A 9,025-nucleotide genomic window follows, 5' to 3' on the forward strand; every position below is an offset into this window, starting at 1 on the left:
CAGTGCATATCCAGAGCGCTCCCCCTTCCCAGGGGCCAGATGCTGCTGCTCTTCCAGAGAGTCCAGTTAAAGGGGTCTCAGCAGGGCTTTCTGCCCCCTGGGTCCCCATCACCAGAGGCACACCCCCTCAGAATGAATGCGTTCCCTCCAGCTGCAGTTTTAACCTGCTGCCTCTTCGATTACCCTCCTCTGTGAAGACCAAGGAAACGGTCTGTCCTTGGTGATTCTGCCTGGACCCTGGGAGTCCACAGGACTCCGGGAGGTTTTCGGGAAACAGATAGAGTGTTTTCCTTTGCATGGAGACCCCTTTCCTAGCTTCCTGCATCTCCTTCCAAAATTCTGGGACAGTCAAGCAGGTCTCTCCCCCTGTCCCTGCTGCTGCAGCAGCCAAACGGGTTTCTGAGAACAGGGGTCCCCCCGAGAGAGCCTCGCACAGCAACGCTGGCCCACTGCTTTGTTCAAATTCCAGCATACCTCCCTACAAATACCATCTCAGAGTCTGTTACACACACACCACCACCACCACCCCCTCAAGATTGCCATGCGGCCACCTTTCCTGCCTGGGCTTTGTGGTTAACCCACTTGGGTCTCCCTGATGAGCCCCTTCCAGACTGAAGAGATCAGAGAGGAAGCGCTATTGATGACCCGACCACTGCCTCTCCCAGAAGATAGGGGTGTCCCAGGGGTGTCCCCAGAAGAAATGAAAACTTGAGATTGGGGTGTCCCTTACATGTCCTGGAGAGTTTCTGGAACCAAGCCCTCCAGGGGGGCGGTGGGGGGGCCACCACACTAGCTTCAAGGGAGGCATTTAAAATCCTCCCTCTGATCCCCACCCACCCAAGAACTATAATGACTCTCCCATTTCACAGATGAAAGGAGGGATTTGCCCAAGGTCTCAAAGGCGGCAGGAATCAAAGGTCAAATCTGGAAATGGAACAGGTGAGGATCCCTGGTTACACGTTATATGGTTAGTGGTTACACGTTAAACTGCTAACTGCAAGGTTAGCAGTTCAAAACCACCAATCACTTCACAGAGGAATGAGACGTCTTAACTCCTGTAAACTGTCTCAGAAACCCACAGGGACAGTTGTACCATGCTCTATAGGGTCATTATGAATCAAATTGACTCAATGGCAGTGGGTATCACTGTTTGGAACCAGAATTACATCCCAAAGCAGGCCGATAAGACCCTGATATTTTCCATCCTCCCACCCCACATGGGCCCCACGGTCTACGTGGTTGCCACATGGAAAACTAAATGGCATCCATGCTTACTACAGAATAACTGTTGGTGAGTATTGAACAAGGAAGGGCAGCTTCCCTGAGTCCACATGCCAAAAGCCATGGGCCAGTACAGCACAGCGGTGAACCCTAATGTTAACCATGGACTTCAATTAATCACAAGTTTTCAATATTGGTTCATCAGTTACAAGTGCAGATGTTAAGACCTGGAGAAACCAGGTGTCCATAACAGAGGACCTGTATCAGCTCTCTTCACACTTCCTGCATCATTTCTCTGTACACCAAAAAAATGGCTGGAAAAAAAAGCAGTCTAGTTAGACAAGTTTCTAAAGTCACCCTGGGATGGAAGAATGAGACTTCATATCCTAGCAATGGCCATGCTGGGTCAATCCGATCACAGAAAAACAATGGCAGCACGGGACTAGAACCTACCGAGTCAGCTCAGTACCCAGGTGTTCATCTGACAGAAACAAACTGCATCTACACACAGGGATCATTCTTAGAGTAGAGGAATGGTATAAACTGAAACTCACCCTTCGGCAAACGTATTGCAATAGTAACAGTGGTTGCAATGAGGTGGAGAGGCTGCCGAGCACGCAAGACATCCATCGCCCCTCCATCCACACTCAACAGAGGAGACCTCACCTCCGCTCTTCAAGTCGAGTTTTTTAAGATACAGGGAGAGCGAGAGGACCATTCAGTTACTGCCATAGGACACTCTGCTACAGTCACCCCAAACCAGCTCGTACCAGAGTGACATGGGAACCTTACTGGAAATTCAAGGGGGAAAAAAACCCGAATGATACTAACTGTGGCAGGTAGAAACACCGTCAACGCTCAGATTAGTGGGTGGACGTATCATGAGAAACGGGCAATTTGTACACTCTCAATGGGTCTCCCCACATGGTACTTATTCATTAGAAAGGGGGTAGGGGGCGCTTGAAACCTGACAACAGGGACTACCACCTCACCAAGTGGCCCTTGTTACCAACGAGGCAGGTGGCATCCTGTGTCTTCGGCTTCCCACCAGCACAGAGAGAGGTTCACGCTCACACCTGCGGGGTTCTTGCCGACAGTGCATAGCTTCCATCTGACCGTGAAGCAGCAGCAGCCAACCAGTCCACATTGAGGGGCAGTCTATCAAAACCGGACCAGTACCCCTCAAACATGCCAGCCCCCTAAAGGCCGAAGACCAAACGAGCAGAACTCCCCAGCCTGGGGGCACAGGGGTTAAGCACTCAGCTGCTAACCAAGAGACTGACGGTTCAAACCCAACGACCACTGCGAGGGAAAAAGATGTGACGGGCTGCTTCCCACCAAGCCTCAATCCCTCTGAGCCAGTTACGACTCAAGAGCCCCCGACAGGCCAGAGTAGAATTGCTCAATGAAGTTTCTGAAAGTGGCCATCCTTATAGAAGCAGACTATCACATCTTCCTCCCTAGGGATGGCGAGTGGGTTTGAGCCACCAACCTTGCAGTTAGCAGCCCCAGTGCTGAACCCACTGCACCGCTGGGACTCCTTCCCTGAAGATGACAGCCTGGGAAAACCGAGGGTACAGTTCTCCTCTGTTCCATCAACTGGCTAAGCCAAAACCAATCCACTGCCATCACGTCGTTTGTCGCTATAGCAACTCTACATAAGGTTTCCAAACTTTAAGGGAGAAGACAGCCTCATCTTTCACCAGAGGAACAGTTGGTGGGTTTGAACCTCTAACGCTGTGCCTAACCCACAATGCCACCATGGCTCCTTCCAGGGTCACTAGGTGTCAGAATCCAGCCGACAGCAACAGAGCAAGAAGACCTGACAATGAACCGCTGTGTGGACCCCTGAGTTGGATCCGGGATCAGGGAAGAGGCGGTAGCAGGGAAATGGGCCCAATTCTGCTGAGGAAATGTCAAGTCGTTCATGGTATCAGATCAATGCTAATCCCCTGCATTTGCACACAGTGCCATCATTACATAAGATGCTGAGACCCTACATGAAGGCCTATGGCAACTCGGCGCGGTTTTTGAAAGTTTTCTGTGAAAAAGCCTACAATCATTTCAAAGTTGAAAAATAAAAATGACCCGGAAGATCAGATTATCAGGTCAGAAGAGATGTCTGAGGACAGTTAAAGAATTAGGTCCCTGGAAGAAAAAAGATCAACCCAGGAAGGGACAGAGGAGGAGCCCGGGCCCCCAGCCACTACAGAGAAGAGTCCAGGGATGATGGGAGAAGGCAGACTGCTCAGAGAGGGCAGCAAAGAGCCCTGGTCTAGGGATTTGGGGAACTGGGTGGAAGCCATAGCTGGGACAGCATCTGCCATCAAAGCAGGATTTGTCATCAAAGCAGGAGGAGAGTCAGGTTCAGCATCTGAAAAGAATATGACCACAAGTTGAGCGTCACAAGTACAGGTGTCCCAGATGGCTGGCTACAGGGCACAGAACCTGAGACGCACTCGGTCCTCACCACCAGGAGGGTGGTCTGCTAAGGAAACTGATGATCAGGTACGTTCAGAAAGGCTCACGATGGCTCAGCTGTAAGTAGCCAGGAGAGTAAACACTTCCAGCCCAAGTCTCCAATGCTGTGTCTCACAACAGGAGACCATGACTGCCCCATTCCACCTAACTTCCCTACATGAGCTCAATGGGGACCAAGGCTGTTCATCGTCTCCCATGAAGGTGCGTACAAGAGGAGAAGCCAGTGTCCAGGCCACACACACTTCAGTAAGCACTTGTGGAACAGTAGTGATTCAGAGTACAAGTCCACCTCCCATGCAGAAGAGCCAAGTTCAATACCTGGCCAATGCCCTTGAGGCACAGGCTGGGGAACAGGTTTAGCAGAGCATCCGGACTGAGACAGATTAGAAATGAAAGTCTGGGGATTTACTTTTGAAAATCATTAGGTGGGAAGACCCCACCCGTGACAGTGGTCCGATCCCCAGCCAGAGGCTGGCCCAGGACGGTCCAGGGTTTGATTCGCATGATCTAGGGGTCCCTGTAAGTCGAGGGCCTCAATTCATGATGCTTATTCATCATGCTCACTTTGAGGAGCCCTGGTGTCACCGTGGTTATGCGGTTGCTGCAATCCACCCGTGGCTCCTCCGCAGAAAGACGTGGCTTTCTACTCCCATCTAGTTATAGCTTTCTACTCCCGTCCAGAGTTACAGGCTCCATAACTCACAGGGGCAGTTCTACCCTGTGCTGTAGGGTCGCTATGAGTTGACACAGACTCAATGGTGGAGAGTTTGGTTTGGGGAGGCTCACTTCGTTTCCACAGTGATGGTTGGAGGCAGAAATCCGAGGCTCGGAGAAGCTGAGCAACGTGACCAATGGCACACTGCAGACAGTGAGGCTGAAGAACTTCACAGACTTGGGGTCCAGCTGACTACCCTTTCCTGCCCAGAACTGACTCTCTCCACGAGGCTCCCCACCCTGGCGCTGGGGTTTGATTTCTGAGTCCTGTGTATCCCCATTTTGCTGGCTGGGTGAGCTTCTGGCTCAACCCTTCTGAGCCTGTTTCCTCCTCTGTTCCCAAGGGATTATATTAATCCCTGATGTGCTACTGGGGAGACTGGATTAAACGAGATCCTATATGTGCAAGGACATTGGATCTTGGTAAGCTGTGCAGTGGCGAAGCTCAAGCTAGGTGGCCGTCCAGGTACAGGCCCAGAGTTCTTCTGATGCTCCCCCATCACCTATGACCTGTAGGTGACCTTCCTCCCCTACTTCCTGGAACAGAATCCACCTTGAACCTAGACACCTCCAGACACCCTTGCTTGGGTGCCCTGGCCCTGCGCCCGGCCAAAGCAGACGGAGTAACTTGCTCTGTGCTCCGCTGCACCCCAGGACACAGGCACACCTCTCCTCCTAATGACCCCCCACGAACATGTCCACCCCCCTGCTCACTGCAGGGGACAAAGGGCCAAGTCATTCATCAGCCAGAGGCCAGACCCACTGAGAGAGGGAGCAGAGGCCTCCTGCGTCCTTGCCCTTGGCAGGGCAACCCAGGGGGCAGAACTGCCAGGAAGGAGCCGCAGGCCAGTGGAGGTTGCAGGCAGAGGGCTCGGTGTGGGGTGTGAAAGGAAGTAAGAAAGGGAGCCACAGTCATTCTTGGGGAGCTGCCCAGGCCTGCTAGCTCATAGATATTTGGGGCATTTAGCTGTTTGTTACCATAGTCTCTGAATACAGTGAACCCTCGCCACTTCGCGCTTCGACTTCCGCGGCTTCACTCTATCGCGGTTTTTGCGAAACAGCGCATGCTCTGTCATTACTGCCACTGATTGGCTCATACTGTACACGCTTGATGCCATAAATAATATAATAAATAATAAATGATAATTGTAACGTCCAAAATGTTTTACTGTATTTTCCCTTTTTTGTTTAATAAATTGGGTAATACGAGTGTAATGGTGACTAAAGGGTGTTTTTTCATGTCCTCTATGCTCTAACTACGAAAATATTTGATTTACAAATAAGGAATCCTACTTCGCGGAATTTCATTTATTACGGTAGGATCTAGAACCAATTAACCGGGATAAACGAGGGTTCACTGTAAATAGACGAAGACTTATCGTCTATCGAGTGAGAGCCTCTCCGGGACCGAGGTTTCCCCGACACTGTGTCTAGTCCTCGCAGTTAATCTAATCCTTGCAAGGCCAACCTGTTATCCACACACCCTTGAGGGCAGACCAGGCACCTGCGCTCATGAGAAGCCTGGGCCTAGATGGAGAGGCAGCCACGGAACAGAACCAGGGGATAGGCACAGTGCTTCAAATCCAAACAGGGGTATGTCAGGGTGGTATCCTGTGACCGTATTTATTGAGTCTGTATGCCCAACAAAGAACTGGACAACCCAGGAGAGAGGGACGCAGCAGCAGGCCTGGAGGGAAGCTCATTAACAGGTGGTACAACTTTGCCGGCTGAAAGTGAGGAGGACTTGAAGCGCTTACTGATGAAGATCAAAGGCAGCTACTGAGGATCTTCAGTATCCCACCTTCTCCCAGAGGAAAGAACAACCCTCCCAACGACACGATCAGAGGGGACGAGAGCAAAGTTGTCAAGGATCTCAGGTGACTCGGATCCACAGCCAGCACCCGTGGATGGAAGCAGCAGTAAAGCAATCAAATGATGGGTTGCCTTGGGCACCGGGGCTGCCAAACACCTCGGGAAGGTGTTAAAAAGCTAAGATGTCACCCTTGAGGACTAAGGTCCTACCTGGCCCAGGAGAAGGGATTTTCAATCGCCTTGGACACATGCAAAAGCTAGATGGTGAAGAAAAGGAAGAGCTCGGAAGAACTGGGATCTTTGAATTCCGGCGCCAGCGATGAATATTGAGTAGACTACACCAGGGGCGGGAGAGAGACGGGCCCTCTACTCCTGTAAAGAGTTAACGGTCTCAGAAACCCACAGGGCAGATCTACCCTGTGTGAGAGGGCCGCTACGAGTTGGCTTCGACCCACCCGATGGCAATGAGCGAGTGTGGGCGACACCATGGACTGTCAGACACCATGGACTGTCAGACGAAGGGACAAATCTGTGGCCTAGGAACCGCCAGGGGCACTCCTCACACATGAAGCGAGACTTCCTCTCAAGGACTTGGGATGTGTTATTAGGAAGGACCGGTCCCTGGAGAAGGGCCTCACACTTGGTAAAGTGGACGGTCGGCGAAAAAGAGGAAGACCCTCCCCACGCGGATGCACACAGCGGCTGCAACAATAGCACAGAGTGAGGACCATGACTGTGGCGGGGCTGGAGGAGTTTGTCCTTCTCTGTCTTGCACAGGGTCACCGGCAGTCGGAACCCACGCCACCGTGCCTCTTCACGACTGTGACACACAGGGAGAACAAGACTCGCTCGATAAACAGCTCCTAGAAAGAGTGCGACAAGAGACATCTGAACCCCACTGCCAGAGGGGCTGGGACTCCACCAGGGTCTAGAAATGGTTTTCCACCAGTGGCTTAGGAGTTAAGACCTCTCTTGGCCTCCAGGTAAAGTCCGGAGCCCCCGTAAGAGAGAAAACACTGGTTCTCAGGCAGGCTCCGGAGACAGATAGTGGCCCAGAAGACAGAGGGACTACAAGTCCCTTCCTGCTCCAGCACACACTGAAGACCCCCACATTAGAAGCCAGAAGCAGCCAGGGAGGCTGGTCTGGGCCAGGGGTTCAGAGAGGCCATCCCAGCCTCCCCACCCTGCAGCCAGAGCTCCTGAGCTGGGCTGGCCCTGCTGCCCCCCACACACATACCCACAGACCCCAGCCTGTTCCAGATCCCGGGTGCTAGCGTGGGAAGTGGGAATCCCAGTGCCTTTGTTCCCTCCAGCACATTTCACCACATTTCCTGCCTCAACAGGACCCCGGGAGCTTCCTCTCTTCTCCTTCTCCTCCTCCCCTGAGCTCATTCTCCATCACGGATTTGCCTGGCTCTCCCTGCTCCAAGTTCCCACCCTCCCCCTTTCGAACGCCTCTCGGAGGCAGCAGACCCCCATGCGATGTTTACACAGCCCCAGAGTTGGAGACACTGAAAAAATATGAGACCTTTTGGGAGCCACATTCCAGGGAAATGAGAAGTCATAGCCCCCACCCCACTGCTTGCCTCCTTCCCCCCATATCCCCTTCTCCCCCAGCTTAGCCCCTCCCCACCAATGAGGGAGCAGGGTGTGTGTGTGTGTGTGTGTACGCACTTAGGTGCACACTGACTGCTTATGACACATTCCAAGCTAACTTATTAGCCCCTGCAGGTCCTGCACACCATTACCTCAGAGAGAACTTTACGGAGACGAGAGGGGGGTGGGGGCTTCAGACTTCGTGCAAGCTTTTACAAAGGAAATGGTTTCCCACTCAAGGCCATCACATTTCCCTCACTGCAGGGGAAGACGTCTCACTAAAACAGGAGACTAGCAGAGTCAGAGCAGCCAGAGGCTTCCCTGGGGTCTGTCTGGCCCAGAAGAGCATCCCTCGTAGGTTCTGGTTACACACCATCAGAGCATCATTGGGATACAGTGACCCCAGGACCCAACCCCAGACCGACCGAAAAAGGGCTGAAGGTGGCAGGGATGTGCTTAATAGTCTCCCCTGGGGCCACTGAGGCCCAGGGACATGGGATGCGTGGGAGTGGTGACCAAGGCCCTGACTTGGCAATGGCGCTCGCTATGGGATAACGGCCCAGCCACGGAAGGCAGAGGCTGGGAACAGAACAGGAAAGGTCCCCTGCTGTCCTCCGCACCCATCCACACTCTGAAAGACCTCCAGTTCACTGTTTTCTAGCTGCATGACTGGCTTAAGGCACTCTGCCTCGATTTTGTCATCGGACCAGCTTTCTGTGCAATACTTCAGAGATTAAGTGAGATGAGTGCTGGACAGCAGATACTCGATAAACAGTGACCATAAAGAAAGTAACGACAATGAAGGAACCTGTAAGAGAAAGTGAGAAAGTCAGTTCTTTAGAGATCAACAAAATGGACAAACCTTTGGCTAGACTGACCAAAACGAGAGAAAATACTAAGTTGCTAGAATCAGATATGAGAGGATACATGAAAATAAGTTAGATACAAACCGACAAATTCCAAGAAAGAAACTACCAAAACTGACCTAAGAAAAGCTAAATGAACCTAGGACAAGTAAAGCTATCCATGGATGACCCATAAAGAAAAGCTCAAGCCTAGAAACTTCACCGCAAATTCTACCAAAAATATCAAGAGACGCCTCCCCCCAACTACCATGACCCCAATTCTGCCTTGCAAACCTGGTTAGACCAGAGGATGCACAGTGGTACAGATGGGAACTGGAAACGCAGGGAATCTAGGA

This window comes from Echinops telfairi, unplaced genomic scaffold, assembly GCF_000313985.2.
Source record: "Echinops telfairi isolate 266 unplaced genomic scaffold, ASM31398v2 ScPeMD7_3;HRSCAF=10, whole genome shotgun sequence".
NCBI lineage: Eukaryota > Metazoa > Chordata > Mammalia > Afrosoricida > Tenrecidae > Echinops > Echinops telfairi.